The sequence below is a fragment of the Lolium perenne genome, chromosome 1, assembly GCF_019359855.2.
Source record: "Lolium perenne isolate Kyuss_39 chromosome 1, Kyuss_2.0, whole genome shotgun sequence".
In the NCBI taxonomy this organism is placed as follows: Eukaryota; Viridiplantae; Streptophyta; class Magnoliopsida; order Poales; family Poaceae; genus Lolium; species Lolium perenne.
In genome coordinates this window covers 248965298-248982501 of record NC_067244.2, presented here as the reverse complement: position 1 = coordinate 248982501, position 17204 = coordinate 248965298, and the positions used below count along the sequence as shown (strand labels likewise).

The window sequence follows — 17204 nt, the reverse complement described above, 5'->3', positions numbered from 1 at the left end:
ATGGACGATTTGTTGCTTTAAGATTTGTGTATATATGATCAATTTTTGTTGCTTTAAGATTTGTGTATTATCATCGGATGATTTGGCCGCTGAAAAGGACGGTTGTTTTTTATAATATTCGCAAAATATATATCAGGTTCCGGTCCCGCTGAATTTGGTTCCGGTCCCGCAATTTTGGTTCCGTCAGTTTGGTTTCGTCTAATTATCACCGTTAGATGGGGGCAGATGAACGGTTATTAAAAATGCCAATCACCCTAAAACTTGTAATTATTTTTTTATCAATTTAAAGATGCCATTAATTACATGCCCATATATATATGTTGATCTTGTTCAAAATTTCAAGATCAAATCGGCGAAGATGGAACAAGAGCAGAGGCCGCCTGTATACAAAGGATGAAGACGACGAACTAAAGGCAGATATCGGCTGAGTTCAATTGGCCAGAATCTATGAGAGTTTTAACAATAATAAATAGGTTAGCAGAGAAAAGCTAAATGAAAATTGTTTACAGAGAATCCTTTTCAATTTGGACCCACTGGGTAGACCCCAGCTATTTGACGAGAGCGTAGAGCTAGGAGCATGAAGCAGCTTAATTTTGGACAGACGGGGGCAAAGGCGAGATCCGAGAACAGTTGCTGCTCTCCCCTCCCCCACACCGTGACACGAGAACGATCAATCACATCTTTCCGTTGGATCGAGCAACACTAGCAAAAACAAACAAGATCAATGCTTCGCCCGGCAAGCCCCTAGTGCTATAGACAACACACTCGCAAATGAACCAAGAATGTGCGCAGCAAATCGGCGCGTGAAAGGTCTAATCGCCGCCGGCACGGTGGAGGTACGCGCCCGGCGTCACGTGGTGGGGATTATCTTGCCGTCTGCGTGTTGTCGCCGTCGATCGCCCGGCCGACCGGGCCCTGGCCCTCGGGCTCGATCGATCGACGTCGGCGACTAATTAAACCCAGCGAATTGAACGGGTGCCCGTAGCTTTCGTAGAGTTCGTTCGCCCAGCTCGATGCAGTGCTCCCACTTTGGTGCTCCATGAGTTGTGCGCTTGTACTAATTCAGGCTAAACCGATCGAGAGCATGATGTTATATGCGTGTACACAGATGCTAGCTGCACTAGTAGCAGCGCTCTTTAATCCGGATCGGGGGTGACAGAGGAGTAGGAAAGCAAGAGAACAGCAGATATCAGAGCTAGCTAGCGGGTGGGCTTCTATCATGTCAAATCTGTAGACCTTTCTTTTTCTCATGGAGTCATGGAGAGATGCTCTGTTTTGTAGTACTGTGGTAGGGTTACAATTTACTCCGTAGTGAGTACCGATTAGCTTTTAGGGTTAGACCAATGAATTATTACAGTGCAGGTTACAAGCTATAGTTAGCTGAATCATATGGAATGTAGATTGTAGTAGAGTACTAGACTACTAGCTAGATGGGACCTGATGTGGGTGTACGCAAAAGTGGATGAAAGGAAACATGCACAACACAGCTAGCGACATTGCTTCATGGAAAGACACTAGAGTTTGCAACGGCTTCACGAGCGAGATTCCGCTTTAGACTAGTTATAGTGGAAAGTAACATAGAGTAGTAACATGCACTTGTTACTACTCTATGTTACTACCTTCATAGTGGTTAGTAACATCAAAGTACTCCCTCCTTCACGGTATACAGGGCGCACTTCCAATTCTTAGTTTTTCCACTACCTGCACTTCTAAGGCGTATTAGCATTAACTACCCAAATTAAGTGGAGCGTTTTGGCCCACAAATTGCTCCTCTTCCTGGTTTCCTTTCGGCTGTGTGAAACGTGATTAATTAGGAATGTTGCATGCAAGTGTGAACAGAATGGAAAGTGGGTGCAGGAAAATCGCATGCAAACATGCAGCGACATGGCCCTTCCTTTTGGTTTCCCATCCCTGCCTCTTCTTCTCCTTAGCAGTATATAAACATAAGAAAGGAGGCCATCTTCAACAGAGAGAAAACTCCATTGATGGCTGAGGGAGAGGAAGGCTGGACATGGCCAACTTGGGATTCCGGGAAAGGGCGTTCTGCTGAAGATAGGATTGAAGCTTTGCAAGCTGATCTTGAGGATACCATGGAGGGAGGCGATATTGAGGAGCAGATCGTGGAGGAAGATGTTGAGGCGGAAGAAGTAGATGATACCAAGGTGCAGGCCGTTGGGACGGTGGAGGAACATGCCGCTACGCTTCGGCCCAAGCCTCCGGCGACGGGCCTCGCTCCGCTCGTCAGAAGTTAGCCTCCCTTTAGTATATGAATTTGGATCACAATACAACAAACTCCACCTTGAGACAAATTCCATCTTGTAGCATGAACTTCAACAATCTCCTGAAGAACAAAGAGAAAACACTTGCTGGCGCCAACAGCCACTTGGGCTAAACAGTTATACCAACCAAGCTCGAGCAAAGCTCAAACTTGGAAACAGGAACTGGCTTTGTCATCATATCAGCAGGATTATCATGAGTACTTATCTTGCATACCTTCAGTTTACCTTGAGCAACAATGTCGCGAATATAATGGTACTTGATATCAATGTGCTTTGTCCTCTCATGGAACATTTGATCTTTAGTAAGGTATATTGCACTTTGACTGTCAGAAAACAAGTTAATGCAAGAATCATCTCCACAAAGCTCAGCATACAAACCTTTCAACCAAACAGACTCTTTGCCAGCTTCATTAATTGCTATATATTCTGCTTCGGTTGTAGATTGGGCAACAACAGATTGTAACGTTGCCTTCCAACTCACAGCACATCCACCAACAGTGAACACATAACCTGTGAGGGATCTTCTCTTATCCAAATCGGCAGCAAAATCTGAATCCACATAGCCTACGAGTCCCTCACCGGTCTTGCCAAACTTCAAGCAAGCTTTGGATGTGCCACGAAGGTACCTGAAAATCCACTGAACAGCTCTCCAATGTTCTTTTACCAGGATCAGCAAGATATCGACTGACCAAACTCATAGCATAGGATAAATCAGGACGAGAACAAACCATGGCATACATCAAGGAACCAACAGCACTAGAATATGGAACTCGAGACATGTACTCAATATCTTCATCAGTACTAGGACATTGCAATGCTGACAATTTGAAGTGAGAAGCAATTGGTGTACTAACAGACTTTGCATCATGCATATTAAAACGATGAAGAACTTTCTGAATGTAATTATGCTGACTAAGAAATAACACACTAGATCTTCTGTCTCTTGTAATTTCCATACCTAGTATTTTCTTAGCAGCACCAAGATCTTTCATCTCAAACTCACTACTTAATTGTGCTTTCAAAATAGTGATCTCTTTCTTGCTCTTGGCAGCAATCAACATATCATCAACATATAACAGCAAGTATATTGGTGATCCATTAACAAACTTGATATAGACACAACTATCATACTTAGATCTCTTAAAATCATGTGCAAGCATAAATGAATCAAACCTTTTGTACCACTGTCTTGGGGACTGTTTCAGACCATAAAGGGACCTCTTCAATTTGCAAACAAGATCGTCCTTACCAGGCACAACAAAACCTTCAGGTTGGTCCATGTATATCTCCTCCTCAAGCTCACCATGCAGAAAAGCAGTCTTTACATCTAGCTGCTCAAGCTCAAGATCACGCATAGCCACAATACCAAAGAATGCACGAATGGAACTATGCTTCACAACCGGAGAGAATACATCATTATAATCAATACCTGGAATTTGGCTGAAACCTTTTGCTACTAACCTTGCCTTAAACCTCGGAGGCTCACTAGGAGACAAACCTTCCTTTCTTTTAAATATCCACTTACAGCGGACAGCCTTCTTTTGTTTAGGCAAGGGCACAACATCCCACGTGCCATTCTTGTCAAGCGATTGCATCTCCTCTTGCATAGCAGAAATCCACTTCACGTGGTCAACGGATGCAACGGCCTCAGTATATGTAGCGAGGTTCGATATCATGCTCCACCTGTTCAGCACAACTCAAAGCATGATGAACAAGATTACATTCTTCAATTAAACGAGGACGTGGACCTTTGTTACGCCTCGGTCTATCGGCAGCAATGGAACTATTTATTTCTTTGCAAAAGCAGGTGGTGAGTCTTGAACAACGGTGTTATCATTTTCATCAACATCATTTTCTTTCTCCTCCACGTGCTCCACCGCACGCTAATCCTCTGTTGTTCATCATCGTAATTATCGGAAAAATCAACAGCATCAGTAACATCCGTAGATGAACTCTTATAAAACATGACAAACCTCATTAAAGACTACATTCACTGCTATGCGAGAACTTTCTTAGTTTCAGGATTCCATAACTTATATGCCTTAACTCCCGAACCATAACCAAGAAACACACACTTAACAGCCACAGGCTCTAGCTTTCCATTATCAACATGAGCATAAGCGATTGCAACCGAAAACTCTCAAGCGTGAATAATCGGCGGGTGAACCAGACCATACCTCAATAGGAGTTTTCTTATCAAGCGGAATACAAGGTGACCCGTTTATCAAGTAACATGCGGTGGAGGCTGCTTCAGCCCGTAAACGTCTATGCATACCGACATTAGACAACATGCAGCGAGCCTTGGAGATGATGATTCTGTTCATCCTCTCCGCCACACCATTCTATTTGAGGAGTATATGGGATGGTGTGGTGCCTCACAATGCATTCATCGTTGCAATAATCATTGAAATAAGTAGTACAAAACTACATGCCATTGTCAGTACGAAGCAATTTAACTTTCCTTTCTGTTTGCTTCTCTACCATAACTTTCCACTTTCTAAAAGCATCAAACACATCAGATTTATGTTTCGTAAAGAAAGGCCACACTTTTACGGAGTAATCATCTATGAGAGTAAGCATGTAATTTGCACCACCAAGAGAAGTCTTGCGGGAAGGTCCCCACACATCGGCATGCACATAATCTAAAATCCCTTTGGTGGTATGAACGGAAGCATTGAATTTAACTCTTTTATGCTTACCAAAAATGCGGTGCTCACGTAACTCAAACTTACTCAAATTGCAGCCATCTAGCAGGTCTCTCTGTGCAATTACTGCCATGCCATGTTCACTCATATGTCCAAGACGCATATGCCACAGATTAGTTTTAACGGGTTCATCGGGAATAACAACGGCAGCAATACCGGACAAAGTGCTACCTCTAAGAACATATAACTTTGCAGAATTCATATCACCAATCATGTGAACGAGAGAACCTTTTGTTACCTTCGAACTCCGCGAGAACCGGAGTGTTTGTACCCGTCAACATCAAAGTGCGAGAGAGATCAGATTTACGGCCATGCTAGGTATGTGTCTCACATCTCGTCGAGTGCGTGTCATGCCATCATGCATCTTGATCCGAACGGAGCCAATGCCCACGATCTCACGTGGGTTGTTATCTCCCATACGCACAACATCTCCACTCTGCACAAACTCATAAGAACTGAACCAGTCTTTGTTACAACAAATATGAAACGAACATGCGAGAATCAAGGATCCACTCATCATTACCGAAACACAACCAGCAAACACAACTAGGCAATCGCCATCGAATTATCACTTTGGAAACAACAGCAGCCTTACCATCACCCTCGGATTTATTTTTCGGTTGGTAAGTGCCGTTTCTTTTCTCTTTGTTCTGCAACTTCCAGCAATCATCAATATTGTGGCTAGTTTTCTTACGATGCTTGCAGAACTTACCATCTCGTCCCTTGGACTTTGAGCGACCTCTGTCGGTCTTGCTCTTATCTCTGTTGTAGTTGTTGTAGTTGTTGTTTCTGTTCTCGGTCCTTCCTCGGACCTGCAGTGCTTCTGCCTTAGATGACGAACCCTCTGCCTGCACCATAGATTTCATCTTTTCCCTCTGCTGGAGGGCCTCATAAACTTCGGCAAGGGTTAGTTCATCACGACTGTATAACAAGGTGTCTCGAAAATTCGCAAAAGAATTAGGCAACGAGACTAACAGTATAAGAGCTAGATCCTCATCATCATATTTTACCTCCATGGATAGCAAATCAGAAACGATCTCTTTAAAGATCGATAGGTGATTCATCATTGACGCACCTTCTTGCAGCTTGTGCGAGAACAACTTCATCTTCACATGCATCTTACTGGTTAGATCTTTGGACATGCAGATCGATTCCAGTTTCAACCACAGCCACACTTGGATTTCTCAGCCAAGACTTCTGCAAGATATTGTTGGATAGATGAAGCTGAATTAATGAAAAAGCCTTACGGTCTTTCCTCTTTTCATCGTCGGTCCAGGTCTTGGCATCTTTCTTGCCAAAACCATCAAGAGCTTCATCCAGATCAGAAGATTGGGTAAGTATCGCCCTCATCTTCACTTGCCACAGAGAAAATCTCGTGGTGTAATCCAGCTGCGGTAGATCGAACTTCAAGGAAGACATGTCGCAAAACCCTAGATTGAAACACGGGCTCTGATACCACTTGTTATAAAAGCGACAAGCAAATAACGAAGAACGAAACAAGAACACACGCAGGGGACACAAGATTTAACGTGGAAAACCCCTTCCAACACAGAAGGGGAAAAAACCACGGGCGCCAGCCAGCAAAACTTCACTATATCGGAGGTGTTTACAAACGCCGTGGGTTATCTTATAATCTGATCAACCCTAGCCGACGGCTTACAAGATGTATATATAGGCGGTGCCAACGATCCGTACCGTATGGGCTAACTTCTGACTCCGCTACGCTTCGGCCCAAGCCTCCGGCGACGGGCCTCGCTCCGCTCGTCAGAAGTTAGCCTCCCTTTAGTATATGAATTTGGATCACAATACAACAGTTGTGGTGGAGGAAGAAGAAGAGGTGGTGGAGGAAGAAGAAGAGGTGGACGCCAATGAGGTTCTTGAGCTTCGCCTTCAAGAGATTTTTGCTGATATCGATCGTAAGCATGCACACATCGACAAGTTGTTCACCAAGGCTGATCGTATCAGAACCACTGTATTGGAGCCCACCATTCACACATCAACTTGTGAGGCTTGTATACAGCCCATGGTGTGCAACAACTGCGGTGTGCGCGGAGATCATACAATATTTCTTTGTTCTGGATGCAGGCTGCTAGTGCCAAGTGATTTGCGATGTTGCAATGTATGCGGCAAATCTATTCTTCCTTCCAACAGTTGGTGCAAAGATTGTGCAACAACAGCGGGCTTGGACAAACAAGGGATATGTATTATGTGCGGTCGCAACCCCTCTGAACTTTCAAAGACTGAAGACAATGATTTTTTCGTGTCGGATACCTGTTCTGTTGCCATTGCATGAACCCTCTCCAGCCGTGATGCCATTTCTGCTCCCTCCTATCCGTATGCCACCAGTGCCGCTGAAGAAGTTGAAGCCCCTAGACTCGCTGCCGCCGAACGAGATGCCGCCGCCACCATTGGAGAGACTGAGACCCACGAAAGCAGGTCGGTCATTGCCGCCACTGCCCATCCCGCCCCCGACAGACGTACACCAGTTTGAAGAACCGGCCTCATATGGTGCCGGAGGGCGAGCTGGGCGGGTAGTATCTTAGATTTCTCAACCACTACCTTGGTCCTAGAGATTTCTCAACCACCATTGCCTTGGTCCTAGAGATTTCTCAACCACTACCGTGAAGGAGCGAGTAGTATCTTACGATACTATATACATAAAATATAATCAAGATTTTATGGTCAAAGTTCGTCTTGGAATACGTGTGCGCCTTATTCCTTGAAACGGAGGTAGTAGATGTCTTCATTAATTAGCCTGTAGACTCATTGCATATTGGGAAGTGTGATGTTACAGTAACTAGCTATGTTACTCCATCCTCCTCTCTCCTCATTAACTCACTGCCACATAAGTATAAATTTGTTGAGTTGGACACTTAATTATTAGTGAAGTTACTTGCACTATGAGCAGTCTTATTGGTGCCGCTTCGAGTTAAAGGCTTCTCTTTCAGGGCAACGGAACAAAGGGTGGATCACGACTCACGAGGAGATGGTGATGACAAATAATTGAGACAAAGTCTAGGCTCTGTTGTTTTGTGAGCCATTTGTTTTCGATGTTTAGGTTGAACATAGGTTTAGGGTTTTGTGCGTGGGTCTAAAGCTTTGCACGTGTTCCACTTATATTGACATGCACATACGTATACAATGTGTACGACTAGTATACATGTTACACGACAAGTGAGACTACTCATAGTGGGAGTAATTTCACTAGTAACTAAGTGTCCAACTTAGCAAATTTACTTATGTGGCAGTGAGTTAATGAGGAGAGAGGAGGATGGAGTAACATAGCTAGTTACTGTAACATCACATTTTCCAAGATACAATGAGTCTATAAGCTAATTAATGAAGACATCTATAATACTACTTTGATGTTACTAACCACTATGAAGATAGTAACATAGAGTAGTAACATAGTAACATAGAGTAGTAACATGTGCATGTTACTACTCTATGTTACTTCCCACTATGACTAGTCTGAGGTTAGTCTAAGACTACTCATAGTGGGAGTAACATAGCTAGTAACATCACACACCCCAATGCATTTTGGTGACATGGCATGATAATAAATGAAGAAAGAGAGTGAGGTGGTAACTAGCTATGTTACCATAACATCACACTTCTCAATACAAGTTGAGTCTACAATTTAATAAATATAACATGCATGATACCACATATAAGTAACTATCCACTATGGAGGTAGTAACATAGGGTAGTAACATGCACCATGTTACTACTCTGTGTTACTCCCCACTGTGACTAGTCTAAATACAATTCTAAAACATGTTTCACATCATGACTTCATGATAGCCATGAGAACCTAAAGGCATCAAGAGGAATCTGATATGTTCATGATAAATACTAGTACACCACAGTATTGATCCATGCATACAAATATCTGTCCGCATTAACTACGAACCTATATGTGGACGAATGGCCGACCTAATAATTTTTGATCCCCTGTTTGGCCAAAAGCTGAGCGTCCTGTCCTTCGAGCTTGATCAATCAAATGCGGCGCACCTACGCGGAGGATCGATAAAGCCAAGTTTCGTTTGCATCCTCGCTTTTCCATATATACAGTACCAAAGCAAATGTAAGAGGCACCATCGATTGAGCAAGTACACTCAAAGCTAGCTGGGATGACCCACTTCTGTAAGGCTTTGTTATGCCATCTACAATGTAAAGTGCTTAGATGGATGATAACAAAAACAAACCAATCATTTGCTTAAGAATCAAAGCTTATTTTTATAGGAGAGGTGCTTAGTTAGGCACTGCATAGTAGTATAAATAAGCACCGATGCTTAACCCAAAATCAGTTAATTTCTCTAAACACCTCTTCTAAGTATCTTGAATTGTGCATGCCAATGCCATTAAGGTGTGTTTGGTTGAGCTTTTAGGGCCAAAGTTGGCTAACACCGCAGAATCTAAACCAAAAGTTTTTTTTTAGGTACCAGCTTCTCCAAACGCGCCAGATTACCTTACCTGCAAATTTCGCAGCTAGTCGCAGCGACTCCAGGGCAGCCAGGCCCGGTCCTGAGGCAGTGCAACCAGTGCGGTCGCACTGGACCTAAAAAATCGGGGGCCCCATCGCAGCATGCACAACATATATATATGGGCTATGAGCGGAAGCGGTTAGGGCATCTCCAGCGGGGCACGTATATTGGATGCCCAAAAGTGGTCTCGAACGTTCGTTTGTGTCGCCCCGCGGATATATTTTGGCCACGCAACCGTTTGCGTCTAGGTGTGCTCCCATCGGGGCGACCTATTTTTTGATTTGCAAAGAAAATAGTACATTCAAACTATACAAAGTAGTTCAAGAAGCCTAAACTACTTGCTGCCTGACGGGCCGGCCCCGTCGTTGCGTCGCTCCCTCGTCTGCTTCTCCGCCGCCTCCCGTGCGGCCGCTAGGGCTCGGTGCACCGCCATGTCCTCTAGCAGGCACTGCCGCAGCCTCGCGTTGGCGGCGTCGTCCTTGAGCATCTCGAAGAACTCGACTATACCCCTGTGCTCCGCCGGGGGTAGGCGTATCAGGGTCATCGGAAGACCATGATATGTCGGAGTCGGAGTCCTCTGCGGCTGCGGAGGCCGCGACCCTGTGCTGTTCCACCTCGGCGTCGAAGCCGCATGGGTCGCCCGCTCCTCCTCTGCTTCCTTCTCCGCTTCAGCCAGGGCCTCGGCGTCCCTGACTGGGTCGAGGAGGTCGGACCTGTCATCATCGTCGAACTCCTCGTCGGAGCTCGAGGCCGGGGGAGGTGGAGGTGGAGGTGGAGGCGTGGCAGCCTGGCCGCGGCCGGCGCTGCTCATGGTGGCTCCGGTGGAGGCTGAGCGGCAGCGGCGCTACGGTGGAGGTTGTGCGGCGGCTAGGGTTTTGTGGGGAGGAGATGAGATGCTCGCGCCCCTGTTTATATAGGTTGAAGGCAGGGCGACGGCCGCGGCACGCGTTGCGTCGCCATTACTTCGTGTACATTACTTCGTGTAGAGAGGTAGGCCTCGGTTGCGCGCCACGCGAGGCATCGCTACTTACGCGGCCGCAGACTGCCGAAGCGACGCCTCGGCGGCAGTACTAGCGCCGCTGAGAAGATGCATCGACGTTGGGTCACTGCCAGGCGGGCCAGACGAAACGTCCGCCAGACGCGAGCGGATACTTTGCGCGTCTGCGCAGCGTCCGCAGAGACGCATCCGAGACGCATATTTGGACTAGGTTTGCGTCGCCGCGGAGGTGGTACCTGATGTTTTTTTCGTCCCGCTGGAGATGCCCTTATTGCGCGTCCGCGCAGCGTCCGCAGAGACGCATCCGAGACGCATATTTGGAGTAGGTTTGCGTCGCCGCGGACGACCCGATCACTTTGCGTCACCCCGCTGGAGATGGTACCTGATGTATTTTTCGGCTCGCTTGAGATGCCCTTACCGAGTAATCGGAAAAAATAAGGGCAGAAAAGGCCCCAGAGGTTAATCTCAAGATCTAAATTCTCACCACGGGGACTCATCTTCAAATAGTTGGTTCATTAGGGCAAGTGACGAAAAGGGTCCTCGCTGTAATTTGTACCTGCCACAAGTGCTTTAATGATATTGATCCACTGGGTCGTAGACCCCTTCCTGTGTTCAAAAAAAAATTCTCACCACGGCTCATGCGCAGCAGCCAACAGCTGAGCATTAATAAACCACGCCTCCATCGTCCCTCCTTTCTGCATGACCGTAGTATTATCTAAACGATAAATGGAGAGATCATTGCTTGAGTACAACTTGTTAGGCCGTTAATGTAAACTAGCAAATCTGGCACGGCGGCACGCCGTGCCGAATATGGCTTAGAATAAACGATGGTCTTCTCTATGGCGTGCACTGCATAGTTCTAGAATGCTAGTTGTCGATTTCAGTAATATTCATACTGGTTGTCGGAGAAACCATCCATAGAGAAGATGTGTAAAAGCATGTGATACATGAATTACATTATGGGTGTATTAACATGCAAATTAGCTGGTAAGTTTGTATGTCAGTCACAAATTTCATTACACCATCACACATAAATAAAACAGTACAATTTAATTTAAAATATGACACACACTTGGTAATAACCAGAGCCTAAAACACATGACAGGAAAATCATCTTGATTCTTTTACTTGTCTCAGTTTCATTGCTTTTGCTTATTATGGCAAAGAAGAGAACCACCGGTGAGCTTATTGTGAAAGGCTCCTCTTTGCAAATCATTTGGGCAGCCAACATCTATCCAGTTGAGGAGATGCTCCCCTTCCTTCCTGAGGAGTCATTTCTTCTGCGTCTGCTTCCTTGTGATAGGCAGTGTAGATGGATCGTGCGGCTTCGATATCTAAGTTTATGCCTAATATGTGCATCTTCTTTGGTCTTTGGCATGAGCTCCCTTATTCAAATCAAGGCTTCAATCCGACCTTCGTAAATAAAATGTGTTTTTAGAACTATTTTAGAATGTCACAAAGCTGTATATGTTTACCATGGAAAAAATGGATAATTTACAAAGATTGAGTTGCAAGAAACAAATAAGACAATATTCACATAGCAGTTAATAAGTATCATACCAAAAATGATATTTTCCTTCATCATTCCTTCTCTCTCAATCTTTCATTCTCGTGTGAGAAGGCAAGTATTCTAGATTGTGTAACATATTCATCTCATCTGTACAACATAACAGCAAATGTAGCAGGCAACAAATCTCTTACAAAGTTATGTAGTTTAAGCTAGCAAAACAAATAAGATATCTACAGATCTCTTGCATAACCTTCTCCAAGATTTTTTTCCAAAGTCGCATCTTAATTCCACACCGAACCCTTTGACTAACATTTTGGTTCCATAACTATGGTCGTTTTCTCTTGCTCAACAGGAGGTTCCTCATTGTGAGATTTAATAGAGCAAGACAATGAAAATTCTCATGTCTTGACTAAGTTAAGAAAATACCATGCCGCTGGAACAGAGCAACATCCGACCTTATAAAATTTCATATTTGCTCCATTCCAAAATACTTTGTGTGGAGGTCATCTAATCCTTCATGTGTATTATCACCTTAGTTTTTGACAGGTTCAATAATATTATAACCTGAACGCTAAAATCATTATATTATATCTAAAACTTCATCATTTATGTGTTCCTATGTTGTTTATTTAAAAGTATTTGACTAAATTCCACAATGTCTGGCCTGCTACTACTCTGCAATACCCCAAAATAACTGTTGAGTTCTGAAACAGCCATCTTTGATGCTTCCTTGGCTAGATATGACCACATGCTAACTTTACTGCCAACAGGATATATGATATGTATGTGTATGACAAACAGTAATACACACAATGGTACCTCTGGACCACATATCAGAATATATAACAATATCTTGGGACTGAAATATGGACTTATGATTCCCTTATAGATTGAATGTAAATTCACATTGAGAAAACTATTTATGAACAGCCAAACATAAGCATCCCCAAGTCTCTCGGCTCTCAAACATAGCTGCATGTACAACACGTATGATATAATCTAAGTACACCACTTGTAACCCCCTAATGCTCACATGTAGTAAATACACACTACACTTGAACTTCAATTAATAATTGGTCTTTTTTTTTGCCTGAATTCCTTAAAACAAAGCACCAAGGAGAATTGGTTCACATTCCCATATGTGTACACCCTAGCGAAAATAATTAATACGGGAATGTGAACCAACAGACTTGAGTACTCGGAAACTGTCATGCCAACAAACAACATAATAATACTGTCTTTGGAAGAAGATCTATAGAGAGAAACAACATCAAAGGTTTCAGCATGTTCTCCCCATAGTGCGAAGATGGCATGTTTTCCAATTACAGCACGAAATACATGTTAGCGTGGGTTATTTTTATTTCTTCATAAGAGCATAATGTAATTGTAGTACATATCTGAATTGATGCATAAGAGTCTGAAATTGTACCTTGCATTTTTAAGGTGAATATTTCTACATGGATCATGGTTTTCTTTTTGTGGGATAATATCTGCTAGTATTGTCATAAATCCAACATCTTGTACCAGATAAGGAGAACGAAAAAAAGGTTGCCGTCAGTATAATGCGAAGAGAAAAAAAATCAGTACACAGAAAAGACATGGAAAAGATATAATATGGTAAAATAGCAAATGCGCATTAGGGTAGTCACCTGATAAAACTTTATTATCTCCTACGCGAGTCTGCAATACCTCAAATCGCTTTGCATTGTATGCAATGAGAGGGAAATTTCTTGGGCGTGGTAAAATTTCCTGAACTATGGAGCGTTGAGCAAGCTTGATTCTATATGGATGATCTGTTATTATGTAGTTCTTGCATGCATCGTTGACAATGAAATCTTTGAATGTATAAACCGACCTTTCCTCAGAACTTATTTGTACTGATCAATGCCGTTTGCTAGCACACAACCTTCCATGGTGTCGCCCTGTAATAGTAGTAAAGATTGTATTATTGGGTTGAAAGAGGAGCCAAATACTATGTGTCGTGTGGTGTTTTCTTCCGAACAATGTATGTAAAGAAACAAAATGCAAGGAAAAGAATGTAGCAGCTGGAGCAACTCGTACATGTTACAAAAGCCAGGCTTGGTGAGTATCTAGAACAAATTATTATGTATAAGACAGGAACAGGAAACTCTGTGTTGATGTGCTGCTACTGAGATCAGCAATGGATACTAAATTCATCAAATGCTACTCATGACTTAACAAATTCAGACAATTTTACAGCAGAGTAGCTTATATAACAGGGGAATACTAAAAACACTTCTTCCTTACATATTCGCTAGCTTAAGCAAAGTCAAGGCGGAATGATTTCAAACTTTTTTTATTCTACCTTCATATAATTCAGAGAATACATACAGAATGATAATAGTGCTAATTAAACATGAATCAAATACAACTTGTCATATTTGTCGGCTTGCAAAATGTTGAATCCAACTATTGAGTGATGTAACATGCAACTGTAAGGGAGCAACTGGGCAATAAGGCAAGAAATTTTAGACTTTTACTGTGACAAAATAGAAAATTTTCCTCTGTACCTATGGGGAATGAAAAAGAAAGGAGTTCTCGAAAGAAATTATAGAACAGATTTCGGCCGTATTGGTCATAGTGTTATAATATCACTAAGACATTAATGGTGGCATGAACAATATTAATCGTTGGTACGGAACAGCTGCTCTGCTTGCAAAAATGATGAAAATGCAAGCCGTATGTTGTGGACAAATATGGTTCTGATGTTATAATGGAACCAAGACATTAATGGTGCCAGGGCAGTATTAATCCTTGCCATGGAACATCTGATTTGCTTTCAAAAAAAGCCCTATGGTCTGGACAAATATTTTAGCGTAATTGCTTATTTCATCAAGAAGTATAAGGAGACAATGCTTGGTGACCAATTGAAGGGATCAATATCTAAGAGAAGGATGATAAATTTCGGAATGGGTAATGTTTACACTTTAATCTCATTGCAAATGCAGATCATCAAGCAAAAATGTAAAATTAAATCAAAAGTATAGGTGTAGGTAAGTAATTGTTGAACTCAGATAAGGAAAATCTTGTCATAAAAATATGAGTAAGCCAGATAATTTATAGCAGGATACTGAAAGGTGTCCCATTGTGAAAAGGAAGACAGATAAATATGTTGGGCCAATGCATTGTTTCTACTGAACAAAGTGACAAAATAAGTTCAGTGTCAACAACTGTAGAATATCACCTCACAGTCCACAATATGAACCCAGCTCGTATACATTACGATTTGTCTGGTAGTCTCTGCTTTCCCAAATGCGATCAATACGTGCAAGGATCTTCTGTTGACCTCTCTGATCAATGAGGTCTGCACTTTGCATAGTGTCTTGTGTTGGATCGGCAGAGGAGAGAAAATGAGAGAAGAACACATCTGGTAGCTCTCAAGAACGAAAGATCCATGGAGTTCTCAAGTTGGGCCTTGCAAATGGCATGCCAAATTAAAGCCTGGTATCATGTACAGAATGCTGGGCTTAATATAATTAGCAAGAACATAAGAAACAATGTCCAATTTCAATGAACACATCGCTGGGCTAATATAATTAGCAGGGAAATAATAAACAATGTCCAATTTCAATGAACTGTGACAGTTGAATTGGTCTGAATTGCATGGTGAATTTTCCGAATATAATTATGGATATCTGATAATAGAAACCAATGACTGAAAGTAGATTTAACTAAGCAATGAAGCATGAGAAGAGCATACTTATTACTGTACAAACTGCAGGCTGGAAGATTTGTTCGGAATACACTGGAAAGTTGTCGGCGGCGGCAGCGCGGACTTGCTGATGTTGAAGGATCAAAACAAAATAGCGGTATGAGGATTTGATGCTCTAGAGACTACTGAGAGAAAAACAAAGTTCCTTGTGGTGATTTCCGTTGAATAAACTGTGAATTTGAGTCCACTCTGATCAAGTCAGATTCTATCTTCTCGATTAATACAGAATCTTGTTATTATCAAATAATAATAAAATTGATGTTCTTGCAAGGTCGCCATGTTATCAGTATTTTATAATCATAACAAGATAATCTAGAAGCAGTAGCGAACTCCAGGAAAAAAAAGACCAAGAAGAGCAGAAGCATGAATTACTTGGAAATTTACACGAACCTGCTAATGCGCGTAGCAAACTAAGAGCAAAAACAGAGCTCATCGTGGATGAGACGCTGGTGGAGTTCAAGCTCATAGTGTGTGCCCACCTCTGCCGCTCACAATGGAATTGAGGATGCGCATGTGGAGGTGAAGATCCAGCCTGTAGGTCGTCAAGGATGCCTGCTGGCCCTCGAGCTACTCCAGCCGGCTGCCTCCCGCGTTCATGGGACCGGCGGATGGAAGTTGAGGAGATGGGGACCTGCGGTAGCCGGTAGGTGTGGATGGGGCAAAGGGGACGGCGACGAAAGTAGCTTAGGCCAGAGGCAGGTCGGAGTTGGCCGCTGCTGCGGCCCCTGCGGTTCGTCCCCGCTGACTGTGAACTAAGGACGGCGAGGGAGGATTGGCGGTGAGGACAGCGATGCATATTCTGGGTGTAGATGGATCTGGAAGGAGCACCGGCCGCTCCTCCCATAGCCCCCCGCTCAAACTGGCGAGGAGGACATTGATCTCCTCCCTCGTGTTGCCTGCCGCTGTGGGAGGAAGAGGTGGGCGTCGAGCTCCTACTCGACGCCGCCAACCGGCTTGAGAGGGAGAGGAGGGAGTGCAGGGCCAATGGCCACATCGGTAGGAGCAGAAAAGGGCGAGAGGATGGCGGTGACGGTGCGGAGGAAGAAAGCAGATGAGACAGAAGATGGGGAGATGAGGCAAATAGAATGGCTGTGGTCTTTCTCAAAAAAAATGGATGTGGTCGGGAGTGGTGGGAGCTCTGGATTGTTCCATCTTGAAGACATGAACACCGCTTTGACTGCACGGTGAGGCACTAAGTCCAATACATTGGGCCTACCAAAATTAGCTACATCCACCAAGCAGCAATGAAGCACATTACAGAGGGAAGGGAGCACGAAAATTCCAAGACGATACCCAAAATGTACACCAAATAAATATCACAGGAATGAACTACAAAGTAGCATACGTGTCAGCTCTAGATTAAACCAAAGAAAAATTCAAAACTGTAACAAAAAAGAAGTTAGTTCCCTAATAGTATAGTACTTATTTTATCTGCCACTAACCCCTCGCAAATACCCAAATGAGCAATCCAAACCGATCCAAATTAATTTTGG

At 43.5% G+C, this 17204-nt stretch overlaps 1 long non-coding RNA gene across 4 annotated transcripts; it reads right to left on the bottom strand.

The window, feature by feature from the left end:
• Positions 1-11397: 11397 nt before the first annotated feature.
• On the bottom strand, positions 11398-16838 carry LOC127327561 (uncharacterized). 4 transcript variants are annotated; one of them, XR_007868611.2, is made up of 7 exons: positions 16102-16838; positions 15700-15778; positions 15184-15440; positions 13628-13900; positions 13408-13495; positions 12029-12125; positions 11398-11881 (listed from the first exon to the last, which is right to left on the bottom strand). It is a non-coding gene; the product is annotated as an uncharacterized lncRNA (long non-coding RNA). The 4 variants fall into 4 exon arrangements; XR_007868612.2 differs by having other exon boundaries at positions 12029-13495; positions 13628-13758; positions 13834-13900; XR_007868610.2 differs by having other exon boundaries at positions 12029-13495.
• Positions 16839-17204: the final 366 nt, after the last annotated feature.